Here is a 17,148-nt window from a genome sequence, read left to right as displayed (position 1 = left end):
CGAGTAGCCCTGGTGATTTGTTTTACGTGCTTCTGATCTTCACCTACTCGATCGAGTAAGTCCCTTACTCGATCGAGTGGTGGCTTGATACTCGATCTAGTGACCCCTGTTTTGGGTCATATGCTTATCTTTTGACATTCGTTGCATATTATTTTTAATTCAAAGTTATTATTTTACTTCTTTATGCATTGTTTTACATGTAAGTTGGTCTTGATACGTAAGTTACCCAATCTTATGGGGTGGTGAGTGGCACCTTATGGTGAGTATGAGTTTGGTGGGAGGAGATGAGCTATATGTGGTTGTGCTGAGAAGTGGAAAAAGAAAAAGAATATGGATGAGCTGATTGAGGCATGGTGCAAGTTTTGGTGAGACGTGGTGAGTGATTTATTCGCGAAATTGAGTGATGTAAAAGTAAGTGAAAGTGGGTAAGGGATGATGTGGGTCTAAGGAACGTGAGAATTAAAAGATTGAAAGGAAGGTTTGGATAGTGGCAACTTGAGATATGTAAAGAATTATGGAGTGAGATGGTTAGGAGTCGTGTGGGTCAAGAATATATGTAGTGAAAGTTCGTTTTAAAGGGGTTGAGAAGAGTGGTATATAGTGAACTTTATGGAGACATGTTGCGAGGTGGATTTGTAAACAGTGAGTGAGTTTGGGAGATTTGGTTTATTAAGAGGTGAAACTACGTGTGATTTCTTTGAGCATTTAACGGAATGAAATGAAGTTGTTTAAACAGTGAACGTTGATTTTATGGATAGGTTAGTGGCAAGTGTGAGCGATAGCATAATAAGAGAAGATCCATGGTAAGAAAGAGTGAGATGATATCGACATGAAATAATGGGATTTGAGCTTTGGCGGAATGAGAAGGTAACCGGAGCACTAAAGAATTAGATAGAAGTAATAAGGAGTTGAGCTATTAAATGGTATTGTTGAATGTGAAGAGGAAAGAAGAGTAAAAAGTAAGCTAAGGAAAATTTTCACCGGAGTTATATGATATAAAGGTAAGGAATCATCGAAATGTGTGATATTATCATGAGGATGTTAGTTAATGGTTATATGGGAGCTTCAGGACAACATGATTAATAATGAGTTTCGAGGAATTAAGGGAGTAAGAGTTGGTGGAGTATTTACACGATATGAGATTTTTGGTGGAAAGTTAGATGACGATACAATTAAGATAGTATTGGGAATAATGTTGAGGTAATTTTGTTGATAGATTTGATGTTCTTTATTTGGGGATGTTAACCAAAGATAGGAGAAAAACCGTGTTGTTTTGATATGAGTGTAAGAGGTTTCATATACGAGCAGTGGTGGTATTGTGGTGTTGTCACTAGTGGTTAAGGGTGATGATAGATAAGAAAGACAGCAGTCCTAGAGAGGTTGATTTTACAAAGACCGGATTGATATGTATGGTTGTAAGGGAGTATAAGATGTGGTAATATGAGGCGAGCGCTAGTGGTTGAATATTAATGGTATGGCATGAGGTGATGGTTATGCGAATGGGAAAATATGTTATGAGGGGCATATGAGTTAAGCTCGGGCGACAGGTAACCTTTATCGAGTGGTAACTTACGTGTTCAGGATTGACTAGTTGGATGTGATTATGGGTCTATGATGTGTATAAATGTTTGTGTGAGGTTATGACCTCACGAGAAGCGGTATGGTGTGATAGTTATAAAGATGTTATATGAATGTTTGTGATATATGTAGGGTACGACAATCTGATGGAATGAGGCTAAAAAGGTAATAATTTGATTGATTTGGCATGGCTAGTTATAATTTTATGTGTATTGATAACACATGCGTATTCCGTGAAATGGTAGAGAAGATGTTCATGAGGTGCTTATCTGTTTATCCATATAATATGTTGCGTTGTGATTTAATAAAGTGGATTTGAGTAAGTTTTTCTTGTCTGAGAAGTTATGCTGAGTCAGTGTTTATGGGTTTGAGTAAGTTGTGATGTCTATCGGTGCGGTTGTGGTGCCTCGGGTGATGATCCGGGCACGGTACTTCGTGTTGTGATGCGGGTATTTTCGCACTGCGGTGCGGTTGTTGGTGACGGTGTTGTGATGCCGTCACCGGTTGTGGTGGAGTAGGCGGGATGATTGTGATACGAGTTTTCAAAAGTGCATACCAGTTATACATAGATTGTTGTTTTGTTTGCTGTTGTTCTTTGTGAGTTTTGGTTGAACATGTAGACTGTTGTTTTGTTTGTTGATGTTTCTTACCAGTTTCAACTTGGGTGTGAGGGTAGAGTATGATATGGGAGAAAGTTGTGTATGTTTTGTTGTTGTGATGGTATAGTGATTTTATGTTTATAGGGCACAGTTGTAAGAGGTTGTACGAAACTTTTGACCTTGTTGTAGATGAGACATCGGTGCACATAGTCATGGCAAGTGATTCGTAGAACATGTGTGGTAATGATCTGAAAGCTGCAGGTGGTTTTAATCTTTCGTTGGGCCAGTGAGGGAAGGGTGTTTGGATTTAGTGTCTTGTTAAGTCATGTATGAGTTTTGCAGTGATGAAAGAAAAGAACTTGAGGATCTTGTGTGAGTGTACGTAACACGTGTGGATCGTGAGTTATGCTTTTGGCGATAGAAGTTTTATATAGTCTATATAGAGAGGTATGTCATGTTGCGGTAATGTGGAAGAGTTGGAGTATTGGTTATGCTAAGGGTTTTGCGGTATTAGTTAGATGGAGTGCAGAGTGAATTGAAGTATGAGAACTGTTTAAGTAAGAAAGCCTTGGAAATAGGAACGGTTATAGAAATGAGGTTATAGGCGGTTATCTTTGACATGTGGTGGTGATGAGGATGATGAGATGATTTAACTAAGGATTTAGTATTAGTGAGTTACGAGGACGCAACATTTGTCTTAAGAGGAGTAGGATGCGATAAAAGTGAGTTTCATGGTTGTGCATGTTGTAAAATAATTGGAAGTAGAGTGTTAGCATAGCGTAAAGGAGGGATTTGTTTTGTGGTTGATGTTGTTAAAAGGCCATGGCCGTGCTTGTAGTAGTGTGATGTTTAGGAGTTCGAGAGTTTTGATAGTGGCATGATGATGTTTATGAGCGTAAGTAAACTTCAAGGACGAAGTTCTTTTTAAGGGTGGTAGAATGTAACATCCCGTTTGATGATAGGGGTATTTTGATATTGGATTGGCTCTGGATGATGTATTACGAAGCTAGTTGGTAGTGTATGGAGTTAGTGTTGAGAGAGATATAATGGAGTCGATACGATATCGTGACCCATGTTGTGGAGGTAGGAATAGTTAGTGGAGTTGGTGTTACGAGTTCATGGTTGGGTTGGAGTTTTGTTTTGAGTTCTTAGTCACGTTGTTGTGTCTTGATCGAGTTAGTATGTTTGTTTTTGAGTATGGGTTGAACTTCGGGGACGAAGTTCTTTTTAAGGAGGGAAGACTGTAATACTCCGTATTTATGAGTCTTTGGGTACTCTATCGAGTAGGCCTTACTCTGTCGAGTAAGGGTGAGTTGCGTTTTAAAATAGTTTCTGACCTGTTGGGTACTCGATCGAGTAACTAGGATACTCGATCGAGTAAGGGGGCACTCGATCGAGTACCTTAGCTACTCGATCGAGTAGCCGGTTTACGGGGAGTTATTTCTCGGGTTTTGTTAATTATGCGATTAAGATATATAACCTTTTCCGTCATCATTCTAAACACTTTTGCAAAACCTAATTTACTGTCAAAGAGAGAAAGCAAGTACGTTCATCATCTTAATCGCATTGTTAGCGAATCCCGGAGTTTGGAAGGTCGGTTTTCATCGTTGGTTATACCGTTGAGATCCTTGCGTCGAGGGTAAGATCTATGTACCCTTTTTTTTGTCTTTCCTTTAAGTTGGTTAAACCCTAATATGGGAATTTGGGGATTTTGTGTAGATTGTGATTTGGTAGTGTTTATGTGTTTGTATGATAGGAGGAGGTTTTGTAGAAGAAGCTTTTGATACGGTTTGTAGAGACCGTCGATAGTTGTGCTTTCGGGTAGGATTTCCTACTCGGTATTAGTCCTATAATGGGATGATTGTTGATGTGTTGTGGTTGATTGAATAATATAGTAATTGTATTGTGACGGTTTGTTGATTGTGATTGTTTGTCTCTGGTTCTCGAGGCGTGTCCTCTACCGAGTGGGGTCACTTGCGGGAGTGGCTTCACGCCCTAATTTCGCCCTTCGTGGAACCCGCCACGGAAGGGGATGTGCACATTAATGGACGGGGTTATCGCTCATTATGAGGAGCGGGGATTTGGTGGGTACGGCTGCGGTCCCCCCCTGGCGTGTCCAGTCCCGGTGGACGGTCGGTGATTGAGATTGTTGGGATTGGTGTGGTTGTGTGTGTGTGTGTGTGTGTGTGACGGTTAAGATGTCTGTTTATCTTATTGTTGATATATAAATTGTGTGATTAGTCCGACCCGTTTAAATGTTTTAAAAGCGTGGTGATCCATTCGGGGTGGTGAGCGGTTATTGAGCGGGTATGATATGACGCGTATGGGATAGCCGGGATGAGTCATCACGTGGCAGTTAGAAGTCTTCCATTTGTGTCGACGATGTTTTATAGCTTTGATAGTTTTAGCGATGAGACCGTCCGAGAATCTTGTATTTCTTTTTATCAGTTTGGAATTGCTATGTAATCACTTTACACTTAATTTACTTTTAAAGTTGTTTCGTTATTGTCTTATGAATATCATGCCTCGGGTAACCGAGATGGTGGCATCCTTATACCTGAGTGGTCCTGGTAAGGCACTTGGAGTATGGGGGTGTTACAAATATACCTAACCATTATTTAACGATAAAATTACCATCTAAAACCAAATATATAAGATAAAATATATTCTGTTTACCTGATCCGACTCTGACCTGCTAATGACCCGACCCGACTTGCCACTCGTTGATGACCCGACATGAACTGAACTGATCCGAACCCGTCACTGACCCTGCATAACCCGAACCCGTAACCGACCCGAGTGACCCGATTGTCACCTCTTGTTATGACCGAATTTTTGGATAATCAAGCATATCGTAGATAGCCGATTAGGATTGACACAATCTATTTGTTTAGGTAATTGTTCCGGGCATGAATTAGGATTGACACAATCTATTTTCTTAAACACGACTCATTACCTACCTGAGTGGCCCTGATTGCTGCCACTCATTAAGATTAAGAATGTCCATTGTTCTTTCTGTAGCTTATTATCAGTTGCATCTCTCTAGCTACATCACTCAAAATTTCTACTTCTTAGGGCTGGTTTGGAAAACGGGTAATTATTATCGAAGTATGAAGACTAAAGCAAGAAGAAATGGAAGGAGGTTAGTGGTTAGTGGTGGTTGTGAAAGCTGGAAAGAGGAGGAGATGGAAAAATTATTACCTCCATATGGAAATAACTTTACTTAGACTACTACATATATAGGAAATAACAACGCCCCATTAACAAAACATATTAACGCGTAATATGCAATACCGTTGTTAATCAGGTTAATGTATTTTGGCGCAATTCTGTTTTTTTTTTGGTAAAATTTTTGGCACAATTCTGTGAAAAGTAATAACAACGGTTATTTCCTTCAAACCCTTGTTACTAGTTTGAATGCACGTGCGTTGCAACGGGATAATTAAGTTATTTATAATGCAAAAAAAAAAACGTTATAAGGGTTTAATGTTCACATTTTATGTCTAATGATTTGCTTACATATTATTAAAATATTCTTTCAAAAAAATAAAAGTTAATATATACGTGGGTTAACTCTTATTTATAATCACCTCACCTTATATTAATCTATCTATGTGGGACAATTATACTATTTATAAGTAATATTCACCAAACTTAGATTATTTTTCTGATGTGGGACAATTCTACTATTTATACGTACTATATATTCATCAAACCTGCATTGTTTTTCCATGTGGGACAAATAACATACTCATAATTACACCATCTTTTTTGCATTTAGTTCGACATCCAACCAGATCCCGAATACCGAATACGGACAATTGTTACTCATTATATCTAATAGTTATATTTAAATTTAATACTATGATCAAGTACTCTTCATTAATAATGTTCCGACATTAACTTAGTTTGAATGCCCGTGAGTTGCAAAAAAAAAATAAAGGATTAATATATATACGTGGGTTAACTTATTTATAATCATATAATCACTCCGCCTTATACTAATATTTTGGTGTGGTACAATTCTACTATTTATAAGTAATATATTCACCAAACTTGGATTATTTTTCTGATGTGGGACAATTTTACTATTTATACGTAGTATATATTCATCAAACCTGCATTGTTTTTCAATGTGGGACAAATATCATACTCAGAATTACACCATTTTTTTTGCACTTAGTTCGACATCCAACCAGGTTCCGAATACCGAATACGGACAATTGCTACTCATTATATCTAATATTTATATTTAAATTTAATACTATGATCAAGTACTCTCCATTAATAATGTTCGACATTAACTTAGTTTGAGTGTCTGTGCGTTGCAACGGGGTAATTAACTTATTTATAATGCAAAAAAAAAAAAAAAAAAAAAAAACGTTATAAGGGTTTAATATTTATATTCTATGTGAGACTATGTCTAATGATATGTTTACATATTATTAAAATATCTCTTTCAAAAAAAATAAAGGATTAATATACACGTGGGTTAACTTATTTATAATCATCTAATCACTCCACCTTATACTAATCTTTTGGTGTGGTACAATTCTACTATTTATAAGTAATATATTCACCAAACTTGGATTATTTTACTGATGTGGGACAATTCTACTATTTATACATAGTATATATTCATCAAACCTGCATTATTTTTCAATGTGGGACAAATATCATACTCAAAGTTACACCATTTTTTTGACACTTAGTTCAACATCCAACCAGATCCTGAATACCGAATACGGACAATTGCTACTCATTTATCTAATAGTTATATTTAAATTTAATAATATGATCAAGTACTCTCCATTAATATTTGTATTTTGTTTTTCTTCAATTTTTTTTTTCATAATTGAGATACGGAAATTTTCCGTGGTACCCCTTAATTTTGTCAGATTTTCCATGTTACCCCTACTTTTAAGAATCTGCCTATGGCACCCTTGAGGTTCCATTTTTTTTGCACATGGTACCCCCTAATGTAAAGGTTGTTAAATGGACGTTAAGTTTGATAGCGTGACGATAAAATAAAATAAAAATAATAATACCACGTTTATTGTTTTATTGGTACAGATTTCTCTCTCTTTTAAATGAAAATTTAATTAACTACTATATCATTATAATATTGGAAATTTCTCATGGTCACCTTGAACTTTGATAGATTACACATGGTACCCTAATTTTAAGTTTCTACAAATGGTACCCATGTGTTCACCTTTTTCTTTCCCAGATTACCACTTGAATATAAAATAAGAAATACAGAGTATATATTATATATATAATAACTAAAAGATTTTCCAAAGATTAACTTAGGTTAGAGATCATTATTCTAGAGACGGTAATACAAACTCTTTTAAGAGCTTTCTCTGACAATACTTAAGAGAATCAAAAAATTTTGGGTTATGACTTCTATTTATAATCATAAGATCACTTTGCCTTATGGTAATCTTCCGATGTGGGACAATTCTAATATTTATACATAATATATTCACCACACTTACATTACTTTTCAATGTAGGACAAATAACATACTCCCTCCATTCAACAATTATCACCCCAATTCTCCAATTTATGTGAGGGGTATTATATTGAAGTGAGGTAATAAAAGTTGAATGGAGGGAGTACTAAATACACCATTTTTTTTGTACCTACTTTGACATCAACCCGATTTAATAATGAGAAATGACAATAAAATCTACAATCTAATGATAACATTTTTTTGTCACAATCTAATTATATAATTTTCATACGATATTTTTTTGTTAAATGAAATATAAAGTTTATATATCAAAATTATAAACATCACTTTAATATAATATAGAAAATGTATATATATGGGACAGTTCTATTATTTATACATAATATATTCACCACACCTACATTATTTTTCAATGTGGGACATATAACATACTAAAAAGTATATTTTTTATATCAAAAAAATTTGGGTTAATACCTAAGTTTCAAGGATTCCTCATATTTATATTTATAGAATCACTTTACCGTATACTATTCTTTCGATGTGAGATACATAATTTAATTATTTAGACATAGTATGTTCATCATGCCTACATTATTTTTCAATGTGAAAGATATAACATACCAAGAATTATATGTCTCTTCTTAAAAAAATCACTACTGTATACATATTATTTTTCTTTAAAGGTAAAACCACTTAGTCTCGATCATTAATTAGATAGGGATCTCTACATCGTACATATAACGACTCATTAACGCTTTATTACTGCATTCAGAAGACAACCATTAGTAAAATCTTTAGTTTTGTACTGTGTCAGGAGACTACCATTAGTAAAACCTTTAGTTTTGTATTTTTTGATTTTAATGTTCATGTTATTAACTCTTTCCCGGGTATTTCCCAACGATTTCCACTTTATTTTTTATATCATATCGTAGATAATGATAGAAAATCTTAAGAGCTCTTTAAAACAATATTTATGAGACTCAACAAATTTTGGGTGGATACATAAGTTTCAAATATGCCTCCTATTTATAATCATAGGATCACATCACCTTATACTAATCTTTCGATGTGGGACAATTCTACTATTTATAAGTAGTATATTCACCACACCTATGTTATTTTCCAATGTGGGACAAAACATATTAAAAATTACACAATTTTACATATTAAGAAGTACACCATCTTTAATATGTGCAAATAATATGAAATTTATACTCTAATAATAGCATTTTTTACCACAAAGCTAATTATATTATTTTCATAAATTTTTTTAACGATATTTTTTTGCCAAATGAAATGTAAAAGTTTGATATAAAAATTGGAAATATCACTTGAATATAATATAGGAAATATACATATTATAATAATTAAAAGATTTTCCACTTTATTTTTTACATCAAAAATTATACTTTCCTAAATTGATTTTTGATGATGTGGACGCTCTCAGATCGCTCGAAAAAACTCTCTTTTATATATATATATATATATATATATATATAGAGTCAAGATCTAATGAGTCCACCACTTCCATTGAGTCCATAAGTCCCTCTAAGGGCCATTGGATGGACTAAATGAAAGGTTGAGATGAATTTGATTAAAGGCCTTTAAAAAGAAAAGGAAAAAAATGTGGATGGTTGGATTGAGATGGATGGTTGAGATTAAAAATTACCAAAAAAATTTACCACTAATCAAATTTCTACACACTAATTAATTTTTCTTTCTCTCTCTAGCCCCTAATTAATCAGTTTTGACTTTTAGATTTCAGAAGTGTAAATGTAATGTTGTATGAGTTTTACAAGTGTAAATGTGACGGAAATTTTGAATTTATATAATTTTAACACTTTACAAGTGTAAATGTGATGTTTTACTAGTGTAAATGTAACATTTTAAGAGTGTAAAATTTATTTTTTGTGACGGAAATTTTGAATTTATATAATTTTAACACTTTACAAGTGTAAATGTGAAGTTTTACGAGTGTAAATGTAACATTTTTAGAGTGTAAATTTTATTTTTTATGACGGAAATTTTGAATTTATATAATTTTAACACTTTACAAGTGTAAATGTGATGTTTTACGAGTGTAAATGTAACATTTTTAGAGTGTAAATTTGATTTTTGTGACGGAAATTTTGAATTTATATAATTTTAACATTTTACAAGTGTAAATGTGACGTTTTACGAGTGTAAATGTAACATTTTTAGAGTGTAAATTTAATTTTTTGGTGACGGAAATTTTGAATTTATATAATTTTAACATTTTACAAGTGTAAATGTGAAGTTTTACGAGTGTAAATGTAACATTTTAAGAGTGTAAATTTGATTTTTTTGTGACTTAAATTTGAATTTATATAATTTAAACATTTTACAAGTGTAAATGTGACGTTTTACGAGTGTAAATGTAACATTTTTAGAGTGTAAATTTGATTTTTGTGACGGAAATTTTGAATTTATATAATTTTAACATTTTACAAGTGTAAATGTGAAGTTTTACGAGTGTAAATGTAACATTTTAAGAGTGTAAATTTGATTTTTTAGTCAATTTGAAGGTTTTAGAGTGTAAATTTTGTCCTTTGAGTGTGAACTTGGTCCTTTATAAGTGTAACTTTGTCCTTTACGAGTAAAACTTTAGTCCGACTAACAAAAAATGTCACCATCAACTTTGTCCTTCACGAGTAAAACTTTAGTCCGACTACCAAAAAATGCCACCATCATCATCCTTCCCCACCAACACATATCCACAAAAAATATGAGTGCAAATTTATATAATTTTAACGAGTGTAAATGTAAAGAAATATAAGTGTAAATGTAAAGAAATACAAGTGTAAATGTTAAGAAAACGATTTGTAAATGTTAAGAAATATGAGTGTAAATTTAAAGAAATACGAGTGTAAATGTGAGGAGATACAAGTGTAAATATAAGAGAAATACGAGTGTAAATGTGAGGAGATACAAGTGTAAATTTAAATAAAAACGAGTGTAAATGTGAGGAAATACAAGTGTAAATGTAAAAATTATGAGTGTAAATGTAAAGAAATACGAGTGTAATTGTAAAGACATATTAGTGTAAATGTAAAGAAATAAGAAAAAAAACAAAAAAACAAAAAAAAGGAAAACGATAAAGAGAGAAAAAAAAAAGGACACAAATAAACACGAGACACGACTTGTTAGATTTACAAAACAACACGACAACTACAAAACAACACACATATACACAACTACTCTCAAATCTTCAAAAAAAAAAAAAAGGAAAAACAATTAAAAACTCATCAACCAGTAAACAATAATCATAGAAACAAAGCAAGATTATAAAAACAAAAAAATTGAAGTCAGAGAAAGAGAAACCAACCGTGAGAACAAAAAAAAAGAACACCCATGACAAACCAACCGCAAAAAAAAAGGAGAAAGAGAAAAAAATCAAAAAAAAAAAATTGAAGTCAGAGAAAGAGAAAAAAGAGGCGACGAAGCAGTTGTGGTTGCGTGTGGTGGGAGGTTGTTGTCGGGGCTGCGTGCGGTGGGTGTCGTGCGACAGATCTGAAAAAAAAAGAAAGGGTGGTGGCTTGGTGGTGGTCGGCAATGGTGGAGAAAGGGTGTCGGGTTGTGAGAATGTGTGGGCCTTAGTTATTGGTGTTGGTGTGGCGGTCGTGGATCTGGTTTCGTGGTTGGTCGTGGTGGTGGGGTCGCGGATCTGGTGGTGCCGTGGAGGAGTATTGGTTTTTGGGTGGTGGTTGTTGCGGCTGGGCTTTTTGTGGGATGGTAGGGTGGGGTTTGTCGTGGTGGTGGTCGGAAGTTGTGGTGGGTCTGGGCTGTTTTGGGATGGGAGGGTGGGGTTTGTCGTGTGGTGGTGTGCGTGGTGCTGCTGGTGGATTGAGTAGGGAGGTGAGGGTGTGGTGGTGGCGGATGGGGCGTGTCGGGACGGGGAGGGAGTTGAGGGGTGGTCGTGGCGGTGGGGCTGTGTGGTGGGCGTGGGTAGGTGGCGGTGGAGGTGGTCGTGGGGTCGGGTAGGTGAGGAAGAGGGGGAAAATTTTTTTGAATTATTTGGTTTTTGAATTTTGTTGGATTTTTGAGAGGATTTGAGTTTTTTTTTGTTTTTAGAGAGATGAGGGGGAGGATAATTGTGAGATGAGAGAGAAGTGGGTGGAAAAAGAAGGGTTTTATAGTGAAATTAGGGTTTGATTAGTGAAGGTAGTGAGGGAAAGGGATTAATTAGGATTGATCCCCTAATTTTAGCCTTAATCCCCCACTTTTTCCCTTCAATCTCAACCTCTCATCTCATCTTTTCAATGGTCCTAAAGAGGACTTAGGGACTCAATGAGGTTGGATGGACTCACTTGATCTCTTCTCTCTCTCTATATATATATATATATATATAGATATAGATTAGTAATTACAACGGGTTTCATTTAAGAATAACCATTCTTAATACTTTGAAATGTAATAACAACGGTTATTCCCTTAAAACCCTTGTTATTAGTCATTACAATGGGTTTCATTTATAAGAACCGTTGTTAATACTTTCAATGTATAGAAAGAAAAAGACACAAAATCATAATAATGTACACCTATTTTAATTTCCATTATATTGTTGTTTGACTAATCCTTTTTTATCTGACCGTCAACATCACTCTCCCTTTTATCAATTCTTCATTTTACACTATCAATTACCCTCTTGAATTTTAGAGTTTTATTTGATTTCATTAGGATCTCATCTTTCAGAGTATCCATAAAGGGATTCAGATCTAGAAGTATTCTTTCTAACCCTAATTTCTTCGCCTATTTTGATTTTAAATTCCCTGGTGCCATGTTGAACTTTAGGATTCGTTTGATATTTGTACTTCTTTTAGCGTCTCACATTATTCTTATACTTGGAAACTGAGTTTATTGTTCAAAGCCTTGCCGGGTTACATATCGTTCAAGTTCATAGACCCTTCAACTTAATACAATCCAATATGTCTGGTAAATATTTACGCAATTATTGTTGAATCGATTAAAGTGTTTGGCTTAAGTTTGGCAATAGCTTAGGTGTTTCTTTCTTTTGTTATCCTAATGACGGTCTCTTGTTACTAGATCTTCTATACAAGGATTGTCAAAGCACCACAATTTCATAACTACTTTTGATGAACTAAGTTGTAATTCATTTCAATATTTTTGTTCATCTGAGGATGGCGTACTCCAATCTCCGCCATTTTTACAGGGTTGCGTCTTTATAATAGAAATTGAGAGGGAGAATTGCACAGAGGAAATCGTATTATTATTAATAATAGTTCGTTGTGCTTCGATACTGATGGGGCATATTCTGCACCCGCTGACCAAGTCAACATATTGAGGAAGGTCAAAGATATCCACAAGCAAGTCAACGACTTAGACAGCCTAACCGACGCAGCCCGTCGGCCTGTCTCTTGGGTCTCGGCTGGTACAACTAGCCAGCCGGAGCACATCTCCGCGAACTCATATCCAAGACCCCTCGGCGGCGAGTCAACAGGGCCCGCCGGCCTGCCATGGGCCCCTCGGCCGAGGGTAGATCAGTCTTTCCACCTGCTAGCCACTTGGCCACTTGGCCACTACGTGACAAAAGGTGAAAGTCTATAAATACTCCTCAACTCTCATTGAGGAAACGATCCACAATTTAACCTAAGAATCACTATTCATCTGGTAATATCTTCCTTATCTCTCTACAATATATACTTCGCCAAGTAACAACAACTTATCCCTCTAAGTTTACTGACTTGAGCGTCGGAGTGAGTTCGCTCGGTCCAAAGCCGAGCCCTCAGTTTGTTCATTGTTTCAGGAGACCGAAAGGAGGATTCAATCAAGGACGTCATTCTACAAGCACGGGTGGTACCAAATAACTGCTCTGGAATTACACCCGGAACAATTGGCGCCGTCTGTGGGAAAAGATACTAGAAGCTAGTCACATTCATTCCCAAACAAAAACCCACCCAAAAAGCTAAGAAGATGTCGAAACAATAAGAGGTATTCGTGACTGACGAAACCGAATTCTGCCAAGATGATACCGTTCACAATTCTGGGGTTGCGCAGCCCTCCACCGGCCGGGTAATCCAACCGGAGTACGGGATGCCAATAATACCAGATACGCCGCTGCCCGCCGACCAGGTCACCATCATGGGACATGTGGTTGATGCAAATAAACCGAAGCTACTCCCGGACATAATTGGTAGTACGCCGGCTCACACCGTCACACCGACAAGAGCGGCGGAACCCGTCCAGAGACCAGGGCCTTGAACGTGACTCCAAGAGACTTGAACGGAGCACTGGAAGAAGCTGGTCCTGTCAAGACGCCGGGGGAGCCCAGAGCGCTAGTGGTGGACCTGAGTCCTTCCTGCACTCGCGGGAGGACGGCGTCGCCGCAGCGCCGACGAGGCATTCCCCAGAGGAGTGAAAGGAGTCCGACCCACCAGAGTTGGAGAAGAAGCCCGACTCGCCAGAGTTGGAGAAGAAGCCCGACTCACCAGAGTCGGAGAAGAAGCCCTTCCCGCCACGGGGAGAGGAGCCGGACTAGGAATGCGAGGAGCCGATCGCCGCGTATTGTTCGACACGTGGTCAGACAGCCCCTCAGCGCCTACGTCCTAGAGACCCCGGTGCCGACTAAGCTGAAGTTGCCACCCGTCGCATACAAAGGAGAAGGCGACCCAACCGACCACACCGAGGCTTTCGAGTCTTACATGTCGGTGTGGGAGCAACCCGATGAGGTTTGGTGCCGAGTCTTCCCAACGACACTGCATGGGATGGCACAAAGTTGGTACAAGGGGCTACCTGATGGGTCGGTATACTGTTATGCCGACCTAAGGGACGCGTTTTTAGCCCAGTATTCTTGCAATAAAAGGAGGGCCGTTGAGACATCGGACCTCCTGAATATCAGACAGGAGGGAGGCGAGTCTCTCCGGAGTTATGTGAAGAGGTTCGACGCCAAGGTTCAGCAGATTCGTGAGCTGAACAGCGAACTGGCGGCCTTCGCGCTGATGAAAGGCCTCCCGAGAGGAGACTTAAAGAATGAGCTCATCAAGTGCGGCGGCCTGAACCTAGAGTCCGCCAGGAAGATGGCCGATCAAGCCATAAAAGTGGAGGACTATCACAAAACCTGGGTAGGCCCGGGCGAGGCCGGCACTCGAGAGAGAAAGAGCGCCGGGAGGACAACCGGATGAAGGACGCCGTGACAATAATAGGTCACGGTCGACAGTCCGCCAGAAATGTAACTCGGCGGGAGCCGGGGAGTTCGGAAACGTACTACCAAAAGCGGTACAAAGATCACACCCCCCTGGTCGTATCTGCCGCCGAGGTCTTCGCCCTAAGCAAGAACGAGGGCCAGAAGTGGGAAAGGCCCCCCAAGCCGAAGGGGGACGGTGACACGAGCCAGTACTGTGAGTACCACGGCCACACCGGTCACCTAACTGACAACTGCCGGCATCTGAAGAATGCCATCGAAGAGCTGATCCGGAGGGGGAGCCTTGGCAAATATTTTGCCAAAGGCCAAAAGACTGATGCCGGCGGTTCAAACAAGAAATCCGTCTTTGAACGGATAGGAGTGATCCATGTTGTCATCGGGGGCAACGAGAACGGAGGGTCCGCTCATGGGCACAAACGGCACCTAAACGAGCTGTATCAGGCCATCAACTTTGTGCCCAAAACAGCGATCCCCGCTTCCAACGTCCCCGATATAACCATCGGGAAGAAGGACTACGAGGGAGTCATCGCCCCTCACAGCGACCCACTCGTAGTCCACTTGGACATATCCAACCACCTGGTCAAGAGGTGCCTGATTGACACAGGCGCCTACACGAACGTCATGTTCAGAGAGTGCTTCCTCGGCCTCGGTTTGAAGGTTGAGGACCTGAGCCCCTGCACAAATCCGCTGTAGAGCTTTTCCGGGGCCGGCCTGGTACCCCTGGGGTCAATCAGACTGCCAGTGATGTTCGGCGAGGGGAATGCGGCCAAGAATGTCCTATCTGAGTTCGTGGTCATTGACGGCTCGTCCGCCTACAACGTTCTCATTGGCCGAGTCACTCTGAGCGAGGCCGACGCGGTGATATCCATCCGGGCCCTGACACTGATGTATGTCTCAGACCGGGGGGAGGCGCATAAGCTCGTCTCCAGGGACGAGAAGGATGAGGTGGTCAACACCCAGATATCTGCCAGAGGGTGTAACATGCAATCCCTCAAAGTGGCAAAGAAATCAGAGAAGAGAAAGAGCCCATCCTTACAACAGGAGGGCGACCTCATGGATGCAACTGACGGCTAACTGGGAAGGTCTCTGCAAAGTGGATGAAGAAATAAGGCCGGGTACATACCGGCTGACAGACGTGGAGGGTGTGCCTTGGATGAGCCATTAGAACACTATCTCAGGAAATACTTTGTATAGCGGCGGAGGTGCCCAAGACAACTGGGCACCCCGACGCATGTTTATATCTAATGAAGAATGGTCCAAGTTTTCCATCAATGTGTTCATTCCCTCCCCCCCCCCCATAGTCACTATCAAGAAGCAGACGCAACGGCAGTCACCCCAAGAAGTAGACGCCACGGCAGTCACCCCAAGAGGTAGACGCCACGGCAGTCACTCCAAGAGGTAGACGTCACCGCAGTCACTATCAAGAAATAGACGCAACAGCAGTCACCCCAAGAAGTAGACGCCACGGCAGTCACCCTAAGAGGTAGACGCCACGGCAGTCACTCCAAGAGGTAGACGTCACTGCAGTCACTATCAAGAAATAGACGCAACGGCAGTCACCCCAAGAAGTAGACGCCACGGCAGTCACCCTAAGAGGTAGACGCCACGGCAGTCACTCCAAGAGGTAGACGTCACCGCAGTCACTATCAAGAAATAGACGCAACGGCAGTCACCCCAAGAAGTAGACGAAACGGCAGTCACCCCAAGAGGTAGACGCCACGGCAGTCACTCCAAGAGGTAGACGTCATAGCAGTCGCTAACATACGCTGTCGCGCCGTAACCCCTAGTCGCCTCGGCCAACCGAAGGCCTGGCAGGGGACACAACGGTCGACACGCTAACATGTTCAAGAAAAAGACGTTAAACACAGTTGAGATACGCATTCTGACTGCCTCGGCCAAGCCGAAGGTAAAAATGAAAAAGAGCGCTCAATTAATAACGCAAGAAGACAAGAAAAGAACTCGGCCAAGCCAGGGGCAAAGTAAGCAAACTCTTATTGAAAATGATAACAAGTTACAACTGAGGAGAATACAGACGACGGCCATCCCCATAGGGATAAGCCAAAAACACAACCTACCAAAGTTGTACAAAATACAAAGAAAAGAAAAGCAAAAGATTACAGACATATCATTTAAGCGCCAAAAGATGGCAGGGAGGAAAGGCCTAATAATTGGCCCCCGAACAGCTAAAGCTATCCGAGATGCCGGGTGAGCCTGGTGACGACCGCCCGTCTCCCTACGCCTATTGCTGCTTGTCATCAACAGCGTTAGCAGCGTCGTCCTTGTTGGGCAACTCAGAAGCTGTCTTCGCAGTC

The sequence above is a fragment of the Silene latifolia genome, chromosome 10, assembly GCF_048544455.1.
Source record: "Silene latifolia isolate original U9 population chromosome 10, ASM4854445v1, whole genome shotgun sequence".
NCBI classification, from domain to species: domain Eukaryota; kingdom Viridiplantae; phylum Streptophyta; class Magnoliopsida; order Caryophyllales; family Caryophyllaceae; genus Silene; species Silene latifolia.
The sequence above is the reverse complement of the archived record's forward strand: the minus strand, read 5'-3'. Positions refer to the sequence as shown.